This window comes from Haliaeetus albicilla, chromosome 10 (genome assembly GCF_947461875.1).
Source record: "Haliaeetus albicilla chromosome 10, bHalAlb1.1, whole genome shotgun sequence".
Classification (NCBI taxonomy): domain Eukaryota; kingdom Metazoa; phylum Chordata; class Aves; order Accipitriformes; family Accipitridae; genus Haliaeetus; species Haliaeetus albicilla.
This window is the reverse complement of record NC_091492.1, coordinates 15,893,715-15,917,567: the sequence shown is the minus strand read 5'-3', so window position 1 is coordinate 15,917,567 and position 23,853 is coordinate 15,893,715. Positions and strand designations below refer to the sequence as shown.

Sequence of the window (23,853 nt, the reverse complement as noted above, 5' to 3'; positions counted from 1 at the left end):
GAGGGAAGAGGGGCCCAAGAAAGCTGGTTAATATTCAAGGATCACGTCCCCCAAGCTCAGGAGCGATGCATCCCAGCAAAAAGGAAGTCAGGCAAAAACACCAGGAGGCCTGCATGGATGAACGAGGAGCTCCTGGACAAACTCAAAACACAAAAAGGAAGCCTACAGAGGGTGGAAGCAAGGACAGGTAGCCTGGGGGGAATACAGGGAAATTGTCCAAGCAGCCAGTGATCAGGTTAGGAAAGCTAAAGCTCTGATAGAATTAAAGCTGGCCAAGAACATCAAGGGCAACAAGAAAAGCTTCTATAGGTACCTCAGTGATAAAAGGCAGACTAGGGAAAATGTGGGCCCTCTCTGGAAGGAAACAGGAGACCTGGTTACCTGGGACATGGGGAAGGCTAAAGTACTCAGCAACTTTTTTGCCTCAGTCTTCACTGGCAAGTGCTCCAGCCACACCACCCAAGTTGCAGAAGGCAAAGGCAGGGATTGGGAGAATGAAGAACCGCACACTGTAGGAGAAGATCAGGTTCGAGACCATCTAAGGAACCTGAAGGTGCACAAGTCCATGGGACCTGATAAGATGCATCCGTGGGTCCTGAGGGAACTGATGGATGAAGTGGCTAAGCCACTACCCATCGTATTTGAGAAGTTGTGGCAGTCCAGGGAAGTTCCCACTGACTGGAAAAGGGGAAACATAACCCCCATTTTTAAGAAGGGAAAAAAGGAAGACCCAGGGAACTACAGGCCAGTCAGTCTTATCCCTGTGCCTGGCAAGATTATGGAACAGATAATCCTGGAAACTATGCTAAGGCACATGGAAAATAAGGAGGTGGTTACACTCATTTGTGGAATATAGTATGCCAGCTCCTGCTTTAAGAAAGAGTGTGTATGCCTTGTCTTTCTAGCCTGAATTTCTTCCACAAACTAAATTGGAGCTAGCAGATTAGGTTGTTGTCCTCTAGTGACTTTAATATGTCTCCTGAGCAGAGTAGTTTTGCCCTATGGACCATAATGAACATAGTGTAATTAACCATTGGAACATCTTGCCCCAGTAGGTTCTCTGTCACTTGAAGTCTTGATTTAAATACTGTAATTTTCTTGAGAGACATGTTCTAATGCATCTAAGATCTAGAGAGTTCAATGGAGGTGTTACTGAGTTAAAGTCTACATCCTTTTTCATCTAAGACCTCAGAATAAGTAGTCAAAATGCTCTTTTTTAGCTTTAAAAAACACATGTATGGCTATATCAAGATATCATCCCATCTCTAATCTGTTGGACTCAGATATTGTGTCACTTATGTGCTTTTTCCTAAAGGGTGTTGCAAAACAAGATACTGGATTCTTTGCAAATTAATGATCAGAGGCTCCCATCAGGCTGTATCTCATCAGTTGTCTTCCAGGACTCCTGTTTCCAGTCGTCTCCTTGCTTCCTTCTTTAAAATAATCTCTGCCCCTTCTTTGACAAAGATGAGCTTTTCTGCAGATAAAAAAATGCCTCACTTGCTTCTGTATAGCATTGCTTAGACTTAGTAAAAGACGTTCCATTATTTGCTAGTCTTTACTTGCCATCTTGGCAAGATCTGCATTTTTATGATTTAGCAAGCTATTTTCTCATCCTGAAGAATATTGCCATTCTAGAGGCACAGTGTGTAGGATCAGCTCAATACATGATCAGATTTGTCATCTTTCTAAATCTTCTCCTTTTACGTGTGCAGAGTACTCTGGGGTGACATACTCTGTGTAGCTGCATCATCAAAACAGAGCAGGTACAAGTGATGGCCTCTTCTAAAGATACCACTGTGGGCAGAGTTACTGGCACAGCATATGATCTTGTTCCAGAGCTGTAGAGAAGCAGCGGTAGGTAAAGCTTTCAGTTCTCACCAGAAGAAATTTATCACTGAAACTGGCCTTTTATTTGTATCACCAATTAATGTCATATCTGTGTACAAAATTCACTCCATAATACATAGTTAGAATTTAGTACTCTGCAAAATAACTGATGACAGGAGTATACCTGAATGGATTTATTTAGGTTAAATTGTGCCATGGGAGTGGTTGGAAATTATGGGTTATTTGAAAGCAAAGAAAATTATATTGTAGGGAAGGAAGATTTCCAATAAATTAATCAGTTATATAAAGCAGAGGTTTGTAATTTGTGTATGGGGAACCCCATGTAAAATAGGGTTGTGGGGTTTTGTTGTGGGTTTTTTAGCATCCATTTTAGGGCATGTACACAAAATTTGAGATTGCTGGTCTTTTCCTTTTGTGATGCAAGTGAAGAATACTGTGCTCTGCCCTATTATTGTGCTTGAATTGGAACTGATGCCACCGTGGAAGCACTGTGGTTCTTTTTTGCATTCAGTGCCTGTGCAGTTCTGAAGCAGCCTGCAGGCGCTCTATTGTAGTTTGCCTGCACAACACTTGGGGCCCAATTTTGAATGGCTTATGCATTAAAGAGACATTTTCCTTATTTTTCTAAATGTTTCGTGTTCCATGAGGCTATCTGTAAATTGTATTTGTTTAGTTTAGTAATACTTTTCAAAGAAAACACTTTCAACCTGTTAGTTGATACTATGTTTTGCGCTTGCATCCAATCAGATCATGTAGTATGTGTATGCCTCTGTGTAGCTCACAAAATAAATTATAGAATATATTGTTGTGTATGTCTGTTGTTTTCTGGAATTTGACTAAGGCTTACAACTTCAAAGGTGAGGCTAGGCTTCTCTTTTGTGTTCAGAGAGGGTGACTAAACTATTGTGGCTGGCATTGCGGTAGAAGACTTGTGAGGCTCATCCTTTGTTTTAATCTTTAAGTGCCTCAGGAGTCATCCATAAAGGATGTCCCAGCGGGGGAGTTGAGGTCTTGTGGACAGTTGGTGGAGGGGGCAGTGTAAAAATTCTGGAAAAATCTGCAGATCTCCTTTCAGGATTTCCACTTTTGTTCCCTTTGGCTAAAATAAGTCTTTGAAAATGGTGCTGTGGAAGTGGGTAAATGAAAGAGAACTACATGGGGCTAAGGAATGGTGATGTTCTTTTGGGAGTTCAAGGCATTTATACAGTTTGAGAAAGAGAGTGGGGAGCTCAGTATTTGATAAAATCTACTGGAGTCCTCTAATTTGTTGGAAATAAAAAAGGAAAAAAGGAAAAAAATTTAGGTTATTCCCTTGTTTAATTTGCTAGACTGGCACTAATTCTGCAGTTCACTTACTGTACTAGTTAATTTCAATATCCACTCTGCATTCTTGATTTCAACAGGGGAGAAGGTGGATGCTGAGGGCAAAAGGGTACTGGATTGGAGGGGGTTTGAGTGGAGCTTTGCAGCAAATTGTGCATACCCTTTTCACAGCTGTACCTGAGTACAACTCATGTAATTTTTTTTTCCATGAGGTTTTTAATTGTGGAATTGTTTTGCCACTTTAGTGAAGCTTCACGGAAATAATTTTTCTGATAAATTTTATAAAACTGGATAGAGATCCTGAAACAGAAAAGCTAAACTTGCAGGCACTAACACAAGTAATATAGAAAGTCTTTTCTGACAGGTTCTAATTTCAAAGTTACTGCATGCTGCAAGGTTACTTAAATTTACAGCAGGGCAGAAAGCAGGTGCTCTAGAGATACTGTCAGCCTGTAGCCCCCATTTTTCATTCATGCATTGTTCCCTTTGCAAAATGAAATATGATTTTGCTTAAAAATCTTTCCCTTACTCCATAACCAGCTTTTTAAGGAGGAATCACAAACCAGCTCCAATTTCTGGTGTTAACTTATTTTTAAAGGCATTGATTAAATGTCCCAAAACAGTTATATGAGTCACATTTCCTGTTAAAATATCAGTGGAAGCTTGTGTTTCTGAAAGTCTGTCAGGATAAGGCCCCTAAAAATGCACCGTATATGTCTCTATGCAAGCAAACAATGTGCAGAGGAGTGTTTCAATATTTTGAATAGTCTTTTGAGTAAAAACTAGTTCAGTTAAGTACCTTAGCTCTGTTCCATGGGAACGTTTGTTTTACACAATAGAATTCCCCCTTACAGTTGTCTCTTTTCAGAGAGGTTCATTTAATATTTGTCCATGGTACCACCAACTGCAGTGCTCATTGAATGGTCAAGAAGGAAAAGTGCCTGTTCTAAGCAGATTACAATCTAAGGACAGACAGCTAGACAGATAATATAAATGAGAATCTATAACAAATGCAGAAGAAGAAAAGGTTTGCCAGTGTGAGGGGGAGGAGAGACACTTCAGCATGGTGAAGTCGTATTTTAATCACTCCGAGGAGTAACAACAGGTTGCATTATGGCAGGTCTTTTATTTAATGCTGGCGAGTTTTTTTTGTTATGTGACTGCCATAAAATGTATTTATATGTTTGTGCATAAGAAACTGCATACTTTCCATATAATATGTTGGTTGTCCTTTCATATTGAAAGAAGGTGGGTTTATTTCGAAACTCTAAATCTCACACCGGTCTAAAACCTGCCCAAATGGCATTTATACTGGTGACTTGCCTGACAAGGGTTCTTTGTGAAGGTGCAAATGTGCAGCAGTCTCCCTGCTGTACAGTTAAACTTTCTGTGCATAAATCATTTTAGTAGATTGGGTCAGCGGAGGATTGCTTATAGTACATTGTGTGTGATTTAATATTATGCTATATGCAATACTGGAACTTAATTCCAAATCCCCCAAATGGTGTAACATGTATCAAAGATTGAGTCCAGCCTGTGTTTTAGCACCTAGAAGGCTGGCAGTATCAATGCTAAAGTGCTTATGATTCCTTAAACAATTAAAAATCTTTTGTTTCTCATAAAAACTTTTTGCAATATTGACGCTTTAAATTGGGTGAACTGCTGTCCCAGGACCAGACCTGCACTGTTCTTAGATTCAGACCCACTTTCCTGGGGAAGTGGATGGGCTGGTGTGAGTGTTTCCCCTTTCATTCAGTCTGTTTCCTGTAAAAGTGGTTGTAGACTTGTAGTAAACCAATTTATAAAGGACGTGTCCTACACATACATAGAACAGGAGCAACAAGAAAATGTCAGTGAAGATTTTGTTAAATTAAAATTCAGCAAAATTATGTACTCAAAATAAAGCAATTCAGATTTTATTTTTAAAAAATCAACATTCATTGAAAGGAGAGTTGGCAATTTATAGTATTTATATTCTTAAGGAATCAGGCTGGAACTACATAACTTCTGTAAGATTAAACCAATTCTGTGTTCTTAACTGAAACCAGTACTGAAGCTGATGAAAAATTTCACTTTTTCTGTCCTCTCAGCATGTGAGGTGATTTTTCTGGGAGGTACAAGAAAAGATGAATTTTAATTGTCTGGGCCATTGGACTTTATCAATCATTAATTACAAGAAATGGACTCCGGGCTTTCAGTTTGTCATCTGAGTCTGCATGAGAATTAGATTAAAATGTTAAAAATGCAACTTTTTTTGTAAAAGGCTGATGTAAATTTTTGTAGTTACTTGTGTTTTAAAATTTACTGTGGGATTTACAGTAGTCATAAATGGTTTTGAAGAGGCTTGTAAACAAATTTTAAATCCTTTCAACTAGTGATACTAAGGTGAATTGACTGTCAGCTTTAATAAGACAGACTAACTCCTGTTGTCTTAATAATGGTCTTGCTCCTGGGCTGGCTGAGTGCAAGGGCATCCAATTTTGCTGCTCATCGGGAAGAGCAGCGACCTGTCCCTGGGACAAGTGGCAAGACACGGAGGCACTGAGCAGGATGTTTTGGTAACGCCGTTGGGGAGCCCTGACGGGAGACAGCAGTGTTTCGTGTGCCGTGCAGCATCTCTCAGGGCAAGGTGCTTAGCAGCTGATGGACTCTGTCCTTGCAAGAGGTGGTATGTTGTTGCGAATGAGTATCTCCCCAGTAGAGCAACAGGGGTTAGATAGCAATGGTCTGGTGCCATGTAGTGTTATTTCTTGGTTTTTTTTCAGTTTCCTGTTTTTTCTTAGGGCTCCCATGTCTTCAAACTAACTGAATTAAAACCCATAACTTTAATGACTCCTTTCTAATGCTTTTTTTCTGATGACTTTGTGGGCTGGAGAGCCCTAGAAAAGAGGTTAATCTCATTCAGGGAGAGTTCCCAGAGATCAGCTGGCCCAGGCTGATAAGTGTCCTCTCCCCTCCAACATACAGCACGTCACTTTTTCTCTTGAAGACAGGGAAAAAGTCACGTGCATCATAGTGCAAAACCAAGGCCTCACCTTTTATCTACTGGCAGGTTACAGAAGCACTGAGTTGCTTCCCAGCGAATTTCTATACTGCTTAGTCCTCTGATGGAGGTATTGGAAGAGACCATGTCAGTTGACTGGCAAATGGGAGAGAACTCACATAGGAAGGCGAGGCTCTGTGCCCAAGAACTTACTATACTGTTCTTGATACAAGCATTTAACCTTAAGGAAAAAAACTGTTGATGACATGATTGTTCATTTTTATTAAGACTGGGTAATTTTTTTTTACTTGCACACCTTTTAGCTGCTATTTTCTTGGTGAGATTCAGTGGGGAAATGCTGCAAAAGATCAAATAAGTTTCTAAAATAAATACTAGCATCTTCTATCTTATATTTTTTTTCTCCCATTCTTTTTTCACTTCTTTTCCTCTTTGCTCAGTTTACATAAGATTTTTTTTTTTTTCTGTTTAGGTAAAAAGTTACAAGAATGGACTTATGTTATTATTTGTCTAAGTTTCATCATAACTGACTTGCTTCTCTATTTAGTATATTTTTCAAAAAATCGTGTTTTGAAAATAGTAGGCACAGGTAATTTTTTCAAGTCTTTTTTTTAATATATCAAAATAAAATGCCTTAAATCCTTCCCTCTTTTAGCCAGGTGGAAAATGCTGCACATTTTATTTTGATTCTAATTAAGCTGTTTAATATTCTAAGGATGGTATAGAGAAATGTGGAACTTCAGAAATAAGGTTAAGCTGCATATACTTAGGAAGAGTGTGTCTTTAAAAGGGCACTTCTAAGAATCAAGCACCACGATTCAGCTAAACCTCTATGTTCTGTGTCTATGTATGTGAAAAATCAGGCTTGATTCCTGGATTTTTGTTATTCATATGAAATAATATGTAAAAGATGTTTTCAGCAATGCTTTTCTATTGATGATGTTTCCAGTGACATTACAGGCTTTATGAAATTGTTCTCCTTTGGACTATCAGATTTTTGTAGCACATGGCACATGCCATATGAGGTACGTTGGAGGAGGAGGGAAGAAATCTTCAACCTAGTGCAGCAGTTGTGTAGTCTGGGAGTTTTAATTGAGAAAATGCTTGGTTTAAACTCTGCTGCACTCTTAAGGATGGCTTCAGGTGTAGCAGATGTATATTTTGGGATATCCATTTTAAGGACAGCATTTGATTATCATACCCTCTTTTTGTCACTTTTCCCCCTCCCTGCCAGCTCAGGTGTTGTGCATCTGTGATGTGCCAGCAGTGTATCCTGTTGCATTGCAGGGAAACTGTCAGGTTAAAGCAGAGATGCATTTGATCCCATGTGAGCTATTACCTTGCATTGACAGGGCTTCTTTGTCCTTTTATAAATGGTTTGGTAGGACTTCTAATGTCTATTTCATCCTTCTATTGTAAGTATTTATTAAAAATGTAACAAGAAATCCTGAGCAGGTTTGTATTACAGGAAACTGAAAACTTCTATGGAAAAGTAAAGCAAGCTTTGAACTGCAGCAATGTGTGTATAAAACACACATATGCATAGAAATACGGTATTTACACTGTCTCTACTGTTGTAAACAAGAAGTGAAAAATACCTTGATCTGTAATTCCACCGGTCTAAACAGCCAGTTAACTCTGCAGAGCTTTTTAATTACTAAACTGCAACTGAGAACCTGTAATACAAACAGATATTCCCAAGGGATTGCACGTATTTCAGTTGAAAGGTGTCCTGCAAAAGAAGCAGCTGTTCTCCTCTAATGAAGCCCCCTGGCTTTGCCATTGTGATCATAATATATCCAGCCAAATTGGCTATAAAGGTGCATAGTTAGGTACAGACTCGGTAGAAATCATAGAATCATAGAATCATTTAGGTTGGAAAAGACCTTCAAGATCATCGAGTCCAACCATTAACCATGCCCACTAAACCAGGTCCTGATGTACCCTGTCCTTCCTCTGTGCCACACTAGGCCTTTTGAGATCTGGGCAGCTGACCCAGCACTGTGGGAATACTATACTGTTCATGAACTTCAGTATGAATTTAGTTCAGAAAGGGAGATGTGGCCTGTGAAGAGGTTATGAGAAAGTTTTGGGCTAGCTGCAGTTCATACAAGTTATAACTGGGAGAGTACAGCCATGAGGATAGTGGATTTTCTGAGTCACGCTATGGCTATGAAATTGTAGCACCCTTAGCAGGGCCAGCGTGCACTCTTTAGGTAATTCTTAGACACCTCTAAAAGATGCTCTTCAGTTTTGTTTTTTAAATGTATTGCATAAAGTATTCAGGAGGTTGTAGTTCGTTTGCTGAGAGTCAGTCCCAATTCCTGTAATCACACCTGATGAGTGACAGGCTCATCTCTTCACAGAGCTGTAGCAGCTATGGTGGGGTTCTTGTGTTCACTGGAGTCCACCTGCATGGGTCTGATTGCAGCCTGTAAATTAAATAGTGTTCTAGCATTCACTCTGTAACTAGCACGATGCCGACCCATTCTGGTCATCAAGTTGAATTCAGTCATGTTTGAAACCCACATGACATTTCAGCTATGTTGCTTGTAAGGAGTTCTGAAATCTGCAGCCCTCCCTATGAAATATGCAGTTAAACTGATGGGTTTTTTTAACACTGAGGATCTGATAAATGATGTGAATTGCAGAGTTTGCCTAGTTTCTGTCTAGTACAGTTGTTGTTCTATAAGACCTGTAAAATTATAACACAGTTAATTTAGTGCTAAGAAAATGTAGCAGATTTTTAATTACAGCCTCTTTCTTTATGAAGTTCATAGTAAAACAGTTAGAACTTTAAAATGTAAACTTCAGAAGCCTTTGAGGTGGCCTGGAATTTCATCTCATCTTCCATGGCAGTTTTTTCCCTTCCCCCCCCCCCTTTTTGGTAGTTAAAATAAGGATTAATTTGCTTGGAGAAAGCCATGTGTAGATGAGAATAAGTGTGATTATTCAGGAATGCTTGTGAATGTGCAGGCTGTCATTGCATATTTGGAGTCGGATGTCTCTAGTTCCCAGAAAACAGCTTGCAGCAGTGTTCTCACCTTTGGCATAGGCAGTCATTGTGCTATACTCCTGGTCTTTGCATTGACTGCCCAGAAATGGCTAGGTTACTGTTAAGATAGCCTTTGGGCATTTAAGGTCCTTAACTGTGTAGGCACTGAGTATCATCTATGTTTTCCATTTTATTGGTTATTTGTTCTCTGAAACCACCTATTTCTTCTGCTTTTTAGTTGACAGGTAATTGCATGTTGGCACTGAGGTGAGTAAAAGTTCAGAGGCTTATTCCCAGTGGTCTTAATCTTTAGACATATCTGAACTGGACAGGAAATCTCATGCAAACCCTTCTTTATACTTCTATTTTGGCTATTTTGTGAACTATTCCCATATTTTTCTTTCAAATATGAAAGGTGTAGTGCTAATATGGTGCCTGTGGATTAGCTTATTTGGTTGGTATCGGGGCCACCAGCACAAACCAGGAAACACTGTGAAAGCTGTATATCTGAGGAGCCCAGATCTAAGGGTCTCTGGCTCCTTGCACTTTTTTTTTTTATATATGTCCCTTTATATTTTCCATCATGAGGGCTAATAGTATTCTGCAAACTATGTAAGGAGGAGTACAGTCCACCCTGAAACAATGCACTACTGTGGTCTAATATGCCTCTTCCTATTTCAGCCTTGCTGCCTCACCATTCCTGGCTCTGGTCATCTCTTCCACATGGCAGTGAGACCTGTGGGCATTGATCGGAGAGGAGCAGAGCCCAGATGTGGAAGGGAAAGAGGTTTTATGCATAGGCATTTTTGGGACTCTTTTTTTTTTTTTTTTACAATGTTGCTTCCCTCTGTGCTTCCAGATGGAGGTGAGGAGAACCCTAAAATTTGGCAAGGTGTAGTTTTGAGGTATAAATGGCTAATTTTTTAAAAAACTTCATTAGTATATGTGCTTCTGAATGTTTTATAGACCAGAATTTTAATACTGACTTTGGCTGTGCTTTAATGAGAACAGTTTTAAAATCTGGTTTTATAAATCTCAGAATTTCACTGCTGCTGGACCAGTGAGAAGAAAGCTGTGAAGACTGAATGCTTTTCCAGAAACTGTTCACTGGTGTGTGTATTGTGTTTTAATGGCAGATGATGGAGAGATTAGTTTTATTGAAAATTTTTTGTCTCTCAATTAGACCCTTGTGATTTTGTGATTTTTTTTTTTAAATTTTTTTTTAAGTTGTCACCTTGTGCTGACATTTACCATACTATCCTTAGATTAGCTTGATTTCAAGCACTTGAATAAAGGTCTCCTTTAAAGAAGGAAGGATGAAATGTAACCTGGTTTTGATTGTACTAGACAAAGTCAAAGACTGTTGTAAGCCAAGGGTGTATACTGTCCAGGGCACACATTATTTTACTTGTTAGAAAACATCTGTGCATCTTTGTTTCATTATTTCTTCCTGGTAAGTGGACATTTTGTAAACTCCTACCTGAGGGCATGGCACCTCCAAAAAGGACTGTGTCAAGGTTAGTTGTAATGAGTAAAATATGCAAATTCAAATTAAAAATATTTTCTTAATCGAGGATGCATAAATTATTCCCAGTGGGCACCTAAGTGACAATAAATTTCGCATGCCTGGGAATTAACATGCCCCACTTATATTACTTCACTGTTCCATTAAAAAAAAATGCATTATTCATTTAAATGGTTTCTACTGTATTTAGCTTCTGAAAAAGAGATCCAACTATTATTTTGAGGCCTAAATTTGAGCAACATACAGAACAATTGTGCGTGTGCTTGCATACTAAACTTGCAAAAGATGTTACATTTAACATGTCTTTAAAAGTACAAAAATAAAATAATACAAAAAAAGGTATACCAATACAGCTAATTGCTGTGATTGACTGAAACAATGTCAGCATTTCTGATATCTCATGTTAGAGTATTCAGAAGCCTTCTGTACATGTCTAAACCTTTTGAGCTGTGACTGCATCCCTGTTAAACCCACACCATGGCCAGGCAATACAGTGCACTAGCATATATTTTCCTGTCCTCCTTTCAGTGTTTTTTGACTGTCCCCTGATCTGCTGTGCAGCTGCTTCTGCAGGCAGTGCTGCTCTGCCCACGCCATGCAGGGGTGAGAGGGTAAGAAAGAAGCTGGAGCTGAAGCATAAATTTTCAAGAGGGACCGAGGAGTGTTTGAGTTGGGAATAGGTAGGAGGGAATGAAGATCTGTGGGGATGGTGTATGGAGCTCTTGGCTGTCCCTTTGTGGCTGTCTTTTGATAGTCTTTAACTGCCAGTTTGTTCATATGAGCAGCAGTTATTAAAAATGGGGGCTAATTTACCTGCACACATTCTCCTTCTTAGCTAAGCAGGTTTGAATGTCCAAGGGTTTCTGCACAGTCTTACTGAGTGTATACGGAGCACTTTGTATCTAATCATTACTTTTTTTAAAGCCCTTGGAGGTGCTTTATAATCCTAAGGATGCCATACAAACTCAGATTCCCTCCATGTAAATAATTTACAGTGGGATTTCAAAAGTGCTCAGCCTAACCCTGCTTTCTTAGAAATCAATTGTTAAGGTCCTTGTGACTTCAGTGGGAATAGTTACGCCAACACAGAGTGCTTTGAAAATGCCTCCCTAAACTGTAAATGAGAATATACATTTGAGAATGTTACAACCTAATTTTTATACTGAGCTTGTGATGGTAGTAACTGAGTGCCCTAGATTTAGCGCTGTATCTACTTGATTATGTCACTTCACCACCTTGTCTGAATTTGGAACTGTAATTCATATTTACACGGGATTTATTCTTTTTGTCTCTTTGGTCCTTGTATTTTTACTGTAGTGGTTATATCAGTCCAGATGTAGACCTGTGCCCACATAGACATTTAAGAAGCTCTTTATCCTAGCTACTTCAGTATGCATAAGCATAAGATGTTTTCTTTTTTGTTGTTTTCTTTTTTTCTTTTCCCCCTGCCTGTACATGTTTACAGACAAAATGGTTGTGGACTAAATTGAGATATTGTTTGGATTTGCATGTTGGTGGGGTTTTTTTGGGGGTGGTGGTTTTTTTCTTTGAAACATCTGGATAAATATTTAAGTGGCCCTTTATAAACATAGGCATAGTTCATTGTTCAGTTATGACTCTAATGTTAGAAATACTAAACTATGACAGGTTTAAAGAATATTTCAAAAACTGAGTCTGGAGGTAACAGCTTTATTACTGCATGATGACTTGACCCATATTTCCTAACATGATTTCCCTACTGTAACTCATTCATGTAAGTCTAATGATACCAGTTGACCTTGACAGCTAGACCTAAAAGCCTGTGGTTGTCCTCTTTTTTTAGGATCTTTTAGGTTTTTCTTATTTTAGTTTTCAGCATTTTCAGGAAATCCCTTTTAAATAAAGGATACCAAAAATTCTACCAAGAAAGTGTAACTAATTCTACCAACAAGAATTTTTGCAATTCCTTTGAATCTTGGGATTGAGTATACTTTACATATAGTTGCACAGAGATACCTCTCTCTAGCAAAAATACTTAATACCTGTGCAGCAGAGAAATAGTACTAATTACACAGCCACATGGAAAATATTTTTGAGTCCTTTAGTGAATGATGACTCTGCTATTGTCATTTAGGATTATTCTTAACCTTTAGTTCTGCCTTTAAATGATTAATTTTTATTTATTTGGTCTTTTAAAATCCCCCTACCAGTAAATATTTTTCCACTTTCCTCAAGTGGAATTTCCAACTAAAGAACTTGGCTTGATGCCTAGGGTCAATTTTAGTGGTAATGATGAGTTTAAAGTCAGGTATTTTAAAATCCACTAGGTTAGAAACATTAGGCTTCTGCATAATAGTGTAAAGGGGACACCAGCAGCTTTCTGGTGGGCATGTCACTTTTAGCTCTGAGATCACATCTTAAAACTTGCTTTGAGCCCTTTAAGAGCAAACCTGAAAACCACCTCATTACTATGCATAGAAAAACTACTTTAATCACTCTGAGATTTCTAAAATGTATTTGTTAAAATCTTTTTCTCATTCTGAGGCTGATATCATTTGACTAAGGGCACTGAGGGAGCCCGACTTGAGAGGTATTGGGACATGAAAATATTGGAAATTCTTATAAGCAGTGTTTAAAATAGCTTTTCTGTAAATGATTTGGTTCACACAGAAAATGTGATCATCTGGTGCTGTGGTTTGGCAAGCACTCTTGATGAATATGAATGAATTCACAGGTGATTTCACCTTTTATGAGTAACATGAGCATGTTTCATTTGTCGTAACAACTTTTCTAGCATCATGAATTCTCCCCTTCTTGTGTTTGCCAGTAGTGTAGGCAAGAGAGAGATAGAGCTGCTGGAGAGAGTCCAGCGAAGGGCCACGAAGATGATTTAGGGACTGGAGCATCTCTCCTCTGAGGAAAGTCTGAGAGAGCTGGGACTCAGCCTGGAGAAGAGAAGCCTCAGGGGATCTGATCAATGCACCTTCAAATACCTGGAGGAAGGGTGCAAAGAAGTCAGAGTGAGGCTCTTTTCACTGGTCCCCAATGACACGACAAGAGGCAATGTCCCACTTTTGCTCTTTGCTCTGTACCCATCTGCAAAAAGCACAGATCCAGAGTCCTTTGTCCTTGTTAGCCAGGCTTAAACAGTCCTCTTCACACAGGATCTCTAATGCAGCCCCCTTAAGCCTTCTTGTGCACCTACTGTCTGAATCTTGCATCAGGATGCCCTGAGCTTGGGTGGCAGAAGTGTACTGCCTGCTTAGCTTGACTGAGTAGGATGAATTGGTCAAAGAGAGTTCAGTGTCTGCTTCTGAAGTCTGCATCTGCTTTCTACCATCTCAGTCTCATTCCTGTACCTTACAATCCTGAGAAGAGCTAACCCACACAGGCTGCATGCATTCCATGGCAATCCCTTTCAAGACCTTTCCTATGAAACCAAGCCATCCTGAACAAAAGGAGAGCCTTCACGTATTCCTTTGTAAGGACAAACTCATTAGAGCAGAGATGTGATGTTGGGGTGAATATGTGTGAGGAGAGGGTGCAATGATAAGAAATAATTGTGCTGGCATATCTATCTGTTCATACCAGATGTTGAAAGCATCATTGAAGGACAAAATACATAGGTTTCAGTGTTTGGTATTTTGTTGTTGTTGAGCTGATTAAAAAAAAATCAAGTAGGGATTATTTTTTTTTCTTGCAGAAACAATTTTTGGTTTTTGTTTGGCCTTTATGTTTTGTTTACTTATACTTGATCATGATAGTAGAGGTATTTCAAGTAAGAAAGGGGCCCTGTGACTGGTATTGAGAAGGCAGGAGGGAGCCCCATGTTATGTAGATCAGTAAGTTGTTGTCTAGGAAATTTGTTTTTATATTGTTTATTAGAAGGCAATGAGATGACTGTGAAAATTTTGAGTGCCTTCATTGTCTGTTACTGAGAAGCAGAAGTATTTTGTGAATTGGTAACAATCACATAGAATAAGGTTAATTCATGGAATTATTTTTGTAAAGCTGTTTTTATTGGAGATACCGTTTGAAACTGAAGATAAATGTCCTGAAAGACATATTTCTCCTTCCGCTGAAATACTTTATACTTTCTGCATTTAAGAAATAACCTGAAAGAGGAGGAAGTATTTTGCTCATTAGAGACTTTAATAATTCTTTTATATAACTCTTGTTCAGTCAGATAAATAGATTTCTAGATTTTGGCCTGGAAACTAATAAAGATCCCTTTCAAATACTAGAATCAGCATAGACGACTTGGAAAAAAAAATCATGATTAGAAATTCTCTAAGCTGAATGCAAACTGAAGTTGGCATTTAAATCTACCTCTAACACTGGTGTGATGTATGTGATGCTAAGACTTTTTTTCCTTAAATTCAGGGCAAAGTGTTTTGTTTTTGTGTTTTTTTTTTAAATTTTGTTTATTGAAAAAGGTAGTTCGTTTACCTCATAGCCAAGGAAAAGCAAAGCAAGTAATAACTGAGGTAGAAGAGACTGATGGTTGCTAAATATTTGCAATTGTTTCACTAGCAAAGTGTGGGGTTTTGGGGGGTTTGGTTTTTGCAGGAGGGAGTGTTGGTCTTTCTGTGGAGCTTGCTTGTTTTTTGTTTTGGAGTGTTGTGGGTTGTTGGTTTGTCATCATTTTGTTTGTTTTTTTCTTTTGGAAAATAGATATTTAATGCAATAAAAATATCCTTTTTTCTGTTTCATTTAATAACTGGCACAGAGTTCTGTGGGTAGTGGGTAGGGTTACTGCTAAGCTGGATATTAAGTTTATGAAATGTTAATACAGATCTTCAAAAATATTTTGATAGATGTTAATATTGAAACAGCATTGGAAAATGGGGGAGTATTTCAACATAACTAGCTCTTGTAGTTTGATCACCTGATCCAATATTTTTGAATCCTTGCCCTTGCTGGGCTGGAATATGAAATTAAGCATTCAGATCTGGAAACCCCAGTCTCTGGAGAATTTTGCTCTTTTGGAAAAAGCAACTCTGTCAGCACAAAGGCATTTCTGGAAGGCATTTCAATGAAGACATGAAACTGTAGGGGCCATGTAGAGAGAAGGAGAGCAGGGAAGAGATAAGGAAGAGTATGGGTGAAAAAATGTTAGAGAAACACTGGTCCAACCCCATTATTTTGTGCTAAGTTAAGTAACCCTACAGTATGAAAACTTTTTTTAGTAAAACCACAAAAAACAACAAAAAATGGTTAAGGCATTACTGTTAAAATGAAGATGACACCTGCTGACTTGCTCTGTTTTAATGTGCAAACCTGTTTTTTATAGTTCTGTTTCTGCATGATTCTAGTTGTTTGAGAAAGTTTTAATATAGACTTGAAATATCTTCTAATTGAAATTGATTAAAATGTGTTTCACTGCTTTTGTGTGGTCTCATGGAATGTATTTTTACATTTAGAATTGGTGATTTTTATTTTTATCTGCTACATAGTGCAAGTCGTTGATGTAACTTCAATGTGTGCTGGATTAGCTTCTACTGTTAACATTCCTTTTTATTTCCAGTTGCTGGAATTATTGCAGCTGATTTTGCCCCAGGCACAGTTCACTGGGGAGTTGGTACCTGGGGTTCTGTTGATATCCCTGTCACTGGCAAGGTAAGGAGAGGTTGACTTGCATTCACTATGAGTAGCAGGCTAGAAATAAATCATTTTAATATGCTTTCTGAAGATAAAAAATTAAGAGGGGCAGTGGGTGTCTTGCTGATTATTTATATGCATGCCAGTAGTAACAGGAACCTTGACCGTGCTTCTTGAAATAATATTCTTTCTTACTGATGTGTTGAGAAACAGCTCTTGCTTAAACAGTGAAGGAAGTAAGCTATTTCAAAGGGACTATTTTCTGTATGCCAAATCAAAATGGTTTTTTTTTTCCTTGGAAAAAGCCCTCCTGAAAGAATATCTGTAACAAAAAGTCTACCACAGAAGTATGAAATTTTAGCCTCTTCTCCATTCAACAAGTTTCTTGTGTGGTACCTCAAACCCAGTTCATAAAAGGCTTGTGTGCCATGTGTCTGTTTAGTTGTCTGTTGTGATACTTGCTCTGATGATACTGGACCAATAAAATAACTTGATTTTCAGAAATGCTTACTAATTCCTTTTTATGTAACAGCATGGAAGGAGTTATACAGCTGAATGACATTTGTTTAGTTAGTCATGTAACATGAGCATCTTTCAAAAGAAGCCAGCACTGAGAGTGACCTCTTTTTAAAAAAGACTCAGTTTTGACAAGTCCGTGCTTAGTGTTTGAATACTAGTGAAATGAATTATTTCCTTGCAACAATGCCATATTTAGCACACTAATAGAAGAGAGGAAGGAAAGTGGATCTTTGATAAGCTAATTATTTTTGGAACTTGCATCAGAGTTTAGTAAATCAGCATGCTGCATCTGCAGTGCTAACCAAACTAATCTAAAATACTTGCCTCCCTGTGGAGGTATAGAAATGTCATAGTCCATGGAGACCTGCACTGCATTTATGCAGGTCTGCCTTTTCTGTCATAGATTCAACAGACCTTTCCAGAGAAGAGCTACAGTACTTTAAACAACCTTAACATGGGGTTTAAAGACATTAATGAATATCAGCCTTGTACTAAATAAATCTTTATCACTTGCTTTACCTACTACAGTAATTGCTTCAGTGCAGTGGAACCCATTCAGTCTGCCAGCTTGCCATTAATCTCAAATACATCTTTGACAAAAGAATCTACCTTATCTTCATTTTGCGTGTGTGTGTGTATGCAAGATCTGGCACTTAATCAGGTCATCAAAATACTATATATGAATCTGTTTAGCTGTATGAATGTTACATGTTTGAGGAGTACTGACCTCATGTAAGAGATTTATAAATTTTAAAAAAAAGGGCTTCCAAATCTGTTTGTGACAAATATGTACACATTCCTGTCACTAAATGAAATGTATTAACAAACATAGGGGGGCCAAGACTGTTGTATGTGAGGTTTATGCAAACAAACAGTATGTGTGTCCTGCCCACTAAAACATCCTCACTATCCCTCCCATCCAAGTAGCAATAGTTTGGTCATATCATAGATAGCTGTGTGTGTGTTTGTGTGTGTGTGTGTGTATGTTTCCATATTATGGCTTCAAAACTTATTTATGTATACAGGCATGACAAAAAACCACTTTTAATATGGCTATCAAGTTGTTATAATTTAGAATCAGGCTGTCATGGTATGTAATTAAGGCAGATATTTTACACCTGTTTCATAATGCAAACAATTTTAATTTTTACTTAGCCACAATGTTGCAATGAAATTAATTATGTATTTTCATGTGAATTTAAACTTCTTTAAACTTTCTGCCTTTAAATATATTTTTTATTATGTACTTATTTATGTAGTATTTCTGGGGTATTTTCAGACTCTTTCTGAAAGGACTGTTTTCTAAGCTCACAGCTAAACATGTAAAGAAAAGTTAGGTATTTTTGGAATAACCAGTAAGGATAAGTTATATAAATTGATTAGGTTCTCCCTGGGAAGGATAGAAGAAATTGATATTTAGGAGGCATATAATTCTGGGTATGGGAGGGGCCTTGCAGATTTAGTCAGGTAGTTCATATCTGCACAGATAATTGCGTGGCAAAAAAGAAGGTAAGAACAACATGAACAAAGATTGAGTATGTAGGCTGGGGCAATGTGATGTTTAACATGGGGCAGAAATTAGGTATAGTTTTACATAGTCAGCTTTAAATTTGGTGCTAGGTTGAATTCCTTCCCAGTAGATGGGATTCAGATGAGGGCATGACGTACTCTTTAACTTCATCAAATGAGATGATTAACAGCTGCATTTAAGCTGTTTAACCTCAAAGGCTAGGGAGGAGGATGACCAAGACCTAAAAATAAGTTTGCAGAGCATAAAACTCCCCATAGATTGAAATATCTGCTGTAAAGGATGCTAAACTAACAAGTGAATATTGAAGCCACTGAGAATGCTGTAGTACTTTGCCTTTTTTAAAAATGAAACTATTTATCTTAGGTTTTCAAAATGGAGGGCATGGGTCATCTGGGTGCATGTTTTCATATTTTGAGTGTTGTCTGTTAGGTAGTAACTGTGGTTGCTGCATGTATGATGAGGACAGTGTCTCTGTTAGGTAGTAAGGAGGTGGGGACTGTCAGTGTGGGTTGATGCAGTGTGACTGGGGAGGGCTTTAAGCATACTATGTCTGCATCACGGCATATAGACTACTAACTTAAATTCCCAAATAATACAGGCATGCTAGCACAGCACTGTGTCCCGCAGACATCACTCTACTTTGCATAGGACATCATGCTGCTGTCCTTGTGTCTTGTGTTTGGAATCAGCTTGCTCTGTGCTGACTTGAAGACATTGTGCTCCTTTGCGTGGCTTAGACCTGATCTATGTGACACCACGCTTGGAGTCGGGAGACATGGGTTCTGCATGTGTTTCTGTGTTTGACCTTGGGTGTGTTTCCTGTATCTCTGTGCAGCAGTTCTCACATCATGGTAGTTATGCCCATTGCTGCCTTTCTTTATCACATTGACACAAATCTGGAAAGCTTTATATAGAAACATTAAGTATTATTGTTGCTAAACACTAGAGGATATCCCCAACTTCTGTTTTTCCTTGCCATGTTACACACCAAATTTCTGAAAATTTTTAAGGAAAATGGATTTCTTTGTAAAAAGTTTCAACGAATAAGGCAATATATCCTAGGTTATCCTGGAATTTCAAGTGACTTGAGACTGGATAATTGAGGCTGACCTGTTCATTTATTTGAGCTGTTTTTGATTAAGGGGTGGGTCTGTTCAGCAGAAAAAACACAAGTGAGAATTTGCCCTTTACATTTAGATGATTATTTTTATACTATGTTTCTTGACCTTTCAGTGTTGTGTTTGGTGCTTCTGGTTGCTAAGCTCTTTTTAGCTCCTTCTTTAAAAATCAGTCACAAGACACTGATGGGTTTGAGACCGTATTCAAGAGCTGGCAGAGAGACTGTTTTTTTGTGGGTTATTTTTTTTTTTTTTTTCCCCTCATTTGCAGCAGTCCTCACATATCTCTTGCTGCTCAGCTGCTAAGACCATGACCAAGCTGATGCTGTAATACTCCTTCCTTTTTCTCCTTTGACCCACTGTTTTAAATTTCCTTGGAGTCTTGCATGTGAACCACTCATACTGCAGCTGGATGCTTCTGTGTGTAGCTGCTGGTTTTGCCCTTGCTCTACAGTTGACCTTGCAAGGTCTTTCTTTCACAGTAATGTTTGTATTTTATTCACTTTCAGGCTTGAAGACTACACTCCTATAGAACTGTTTATCCTGAGAGCTATAGTTCACGTTAGTAACAATTGCAATAAACAAATGGATTTACAGCAAAGCAGAAACACTATATGTGTGCATGAACCATACATGCACCTCCTCTGATTTGCAGATGTATTATTTTACATGATGCCAGAATTATAGCTATTTATTCCAACAGTTTCTCCTAAATATTCACACCACATTGAAGGACAGAAACTTTTCAGTACAAAAGGGGTCCCTTTTTATAGACTGTTTTTCAATTTCTGACATATTGGCTGAGTGTTTGAACTAGAAGATGACAAGTAACAGCTAAATGAGTTTGGCCAAAATTTTTTAACTCTGTACCACAGGTTTAATATAGTTTGGTACCTAATTAATAATGTGTTCAGTTCTGAGCTTCCACTGAAGCCTTCTGCAGAGGTGGCCATCAGTCATTCTTGGGTTGTAAAACTGATATGGAACAGAGACAAGGGCAGAGACTTCTCTAGCTTTACTGAATGATGACATTGGGAAGAAAAGGGTGGAAAATAATTATCTTCCCAGAGTTGAACCTGAGAAAAGAATTATTGGGAAGAGTGCTAGATGCAGAGGCTGGGATGAGAATGGCACAGTGAAACCAGAGGCATGCTGGAAATCTCTACCTTGAGTCTTCCACAACTGCCAGCATTTAATTGTGCTATTTTGGGAGAGATTTTTCAGCCTCTCAACTGCAGAATACCTGTACGTTGTTTTGGTTGTCCTACCCCTCTTCAATCTTGCTCTGTCTGCCTGGATTTGTTCTTGCTTGCTTTTAGGGATGTGATGAGTGCTTGTTTAACTAGCAGCTGACACACTACATCAGGAGACTTTGCTAGTCCTGCTGATGTAGGTCAGAACTCCCAGGAGGCATCTAAGGTTGGGACCCCTAATATAGGGTCGCAGGATGAGCTAGACCAGAGGAGTCTGCAGTCAATGGAAAATTTTCCAAAGGCTTTGTCCTGAGTCGTATTCAAAGTCAGTGGGACTTCAAGATCTATACCAAAATAAAATCTTGTCTACATGAGTAATTAACATCGACTAGGCTTTTAAGGCTTGAAATCTTTCCTCTCCGAGAGGTAGAGTCATTCAAAATAATTCTGACCACCCTCTCTTACTACACTTGCAGATTGAACAAGTGTTACTTTTTTCCTTTGGCATCTACACATTGTTGCTATTACTTTAGTTAATGTTACAAATCTAGTGATTAAGAAGCCATTTCTTGGTTTCTAGTAATTTCATATCTATTTTTCACAGTTTTATGAGACACTCTTGGAAATACTGAGCACTGACACTTTTCTGAGTAGCTTCCCTTTTTTGGTGTATACCAGCAGTCATTTCTTGGATGCTAAGAGATTTTATGCTGGCCACCAGAAAACATAGATGGTATTGCTTTATATAACAGTTCTCAGTTACCTTGCTTCTAAACTATGGCTAATAGCTACTCAAGCTGAACGTTATTTGTAGATGTATTTACTATTGACACATAGTTTTCTAGGATTTTTCTAGCACAGTGATCAGTGATCTTCATCTACCCATTCATGTTGCTTGAAGAAGCTTCTCCTTTTTGTGAAGGATGTTCTATGGTTCTAATAGAGTCTCAGCAACAATTTTCTTTTGACAGTCATATTTTCATCTTCTACTACAGTGACTACTACCTGTTTTTACGGGTGTAGGGAGGAAGCAGTACTGTAAATGTATCTGAGGGACAGCTAGAAGTTATGAATATTTCAAATTTCTTCTTTTGTAATTCTACTATTTCATTAAAAAAAATCAACTTAGTCCTCAGTTTTCAAGGGCTTATTTTATTTTGAGAAGTGTGAATTACCTCATTAGGCTTGCTTTTATATTCTCGTGACTCACTTTCTCATGGTTTTTGGGGAAGAATAAGAACCTGAGAACTCTGATATCCCTCCCACGCAGAGACTGGGCTGTTTAAAGGGTATGAGCTTGCAAGCAGTTCTCATCAGTGTCCCAGTCCTTTGGTGCTCCAGGGTAACTGTTAGGTTATTGCATCCCATTCATCCTTTTATAGCTCTATATGATTTGTGCTTTTTTATTGCTACAAATAGTGATTTACAAATACAAAAAGTTCTAGTAGGCTACTAGTTAAGCAGGTAAAGTTTACTTAGAAGGTAAATGTACTTTTTCTCTGGTTAAACTCTTCACTGGTTTTACAGAAAGCTTTTTGAGGAATGCTTTGCTCTCGCATACCAAGTGACAAAATTTCCTTATGTCATAATCTCAATAATAACAAGATCTTTTTCTGTGTCTTTATACTCTCAAAGCCTTAAGTTACCAGAGATGGCCATTCATTCAGACAGGTACTGTTTTGTCCATCTGAAGTTCAAATATTTAATTTTTTTGAGTATTACACAATGCTGATCAGACCTTATGAAAAATCTGAAACTGACCATGTACATCAATTAAATCATGTTATTTTGTGTACCTGAAATGCTTCTTTTTTTGAGCCCCGTACATCTGACAATAGTGACTGGTGCTTTCCTTACAGTATAATGGGACAGAAATACAAGCAAGTTTGCAGCAGCTTGACAAAGACATTTGGTGTAGTTCTCAAAACACTACGGCAAAACCTTTAAATCAGGCTTTCTCAGGAATGATTAAAGGAGCAAGTTTAGGGTTAACTAAAGAGCATACCTATATGTAGGAAGCAATGCAAAGCAGTATACAGTGGAAGGATGTAGTTTCTTTGTTCTTGGGCTTTTTCAAGGCTCCTATGTGGAAAAAGATGAGTTAGGATTAGGATGAATGCATGAAAATAGATTTTTTTAAAATATTTTTTTCTTTTTCTCTTATGGCACTGCTGCTACCTACAGCTTTCTTCCAAAACTTGAAATGAATGAAATCACTTTCAACTTTAATAAAATTAGAAGTGCTATGAGAAGCCTTTGGGACAGGAAATTTTCACATATATTTTCTAATGAATGGCATTTTCTAGCTGACCCTGTACCCTGTTTAATATTTTGCACAGCCTTAGAAATTTTTGTTCTGTATGCTTTATTCGCCATGGATATTTGCATCACTGAGGGTATTTTGAGATAGACTCTATCGAGAATAAAATTTTATTAACTCGTTGAGGATATAATATTATTTTTGTGCAATAATTTTCCACTTCAGAAAGCTTTTTTGTAATAACATAGATCAGGTTCAAGCTAAAATATGCACTATGGAATTTATAATCTTTGTTTTCTAAATGATAATGATAGTACTAATTAAATTGCTGTTTACTAGGGAGTCTCAGTCCCTTACACACTATTGAATGGAGGCAAGAGGGGAAATCTGCAGGAGACACTTGCCCAGCCTTGTCAATGACGTGTAGGTGCTGCTTACAGCAGCCCAGTGCAGAATTCTTTCTGGATGAGCCTGTGGTCCCTTGGTCAGCTCAGAAACCACAGGCTTGCCCTGCGCCAGACACTCACTGCAATGCCATTTTTGTGCAAGTGGGCCAAGTGATTGTTTCTGTTGCTATACAAATGTGTATTGTGTGTGCTTTGTATAAAGGTAAGGATGATTCTAGGAAAAAAACTGGCTGATGCACTTTGAAAAGTTTCTGTCTTTGAAATGTTATGTGGTAGGTTTGTTGGGTTTTTTTGCTTTCCTTTAAAATAAAGCAGCCTTTTTTGATGAATGACAGGTCTTCATCTTTCTTATAGGGGAAGAAAGTAGCAAAATAGCAGCTTTGATTCACCTTTCCCTTGAGGGATGTTGCAATATATTCCAGAAGTTGCAATGTCATCTTTATACCAGTGGTATTTTCTTTTTCCAGTGGTCTTGGAATCTATTCCCGCCCCCTCCGAGGTTTATGTGCCATCCTATGAAAATATGTAGAAGTCTTCCAATTTACTTTAA

The 23,853-nt window shown here is 38.2% G+C and overlaps 1 long non-coding RNA gene across 2 annotated transcripts in view; it reads left to right on the top strand.

Annotated features, from left to right (window-relative positions):
• Nucleotides 1-23,853, top strand: part of LOC138687263 (uncharacterized) — a 125,869-nt gene that overhangs the window by 24,035 nt on the left and 77,981 nt on the right. For both annotated transcript variants that reach the window (XR_011326526.1, XR_011326527.1), the window contains exon 5: nt 16,202-16,293. This is a non-coding gene — a long non-coding RNA (uncharacterized lncRNA). The remainder of the gene's footprint in view (nt 1-16,201; nt 16,294-23,853) is intronic.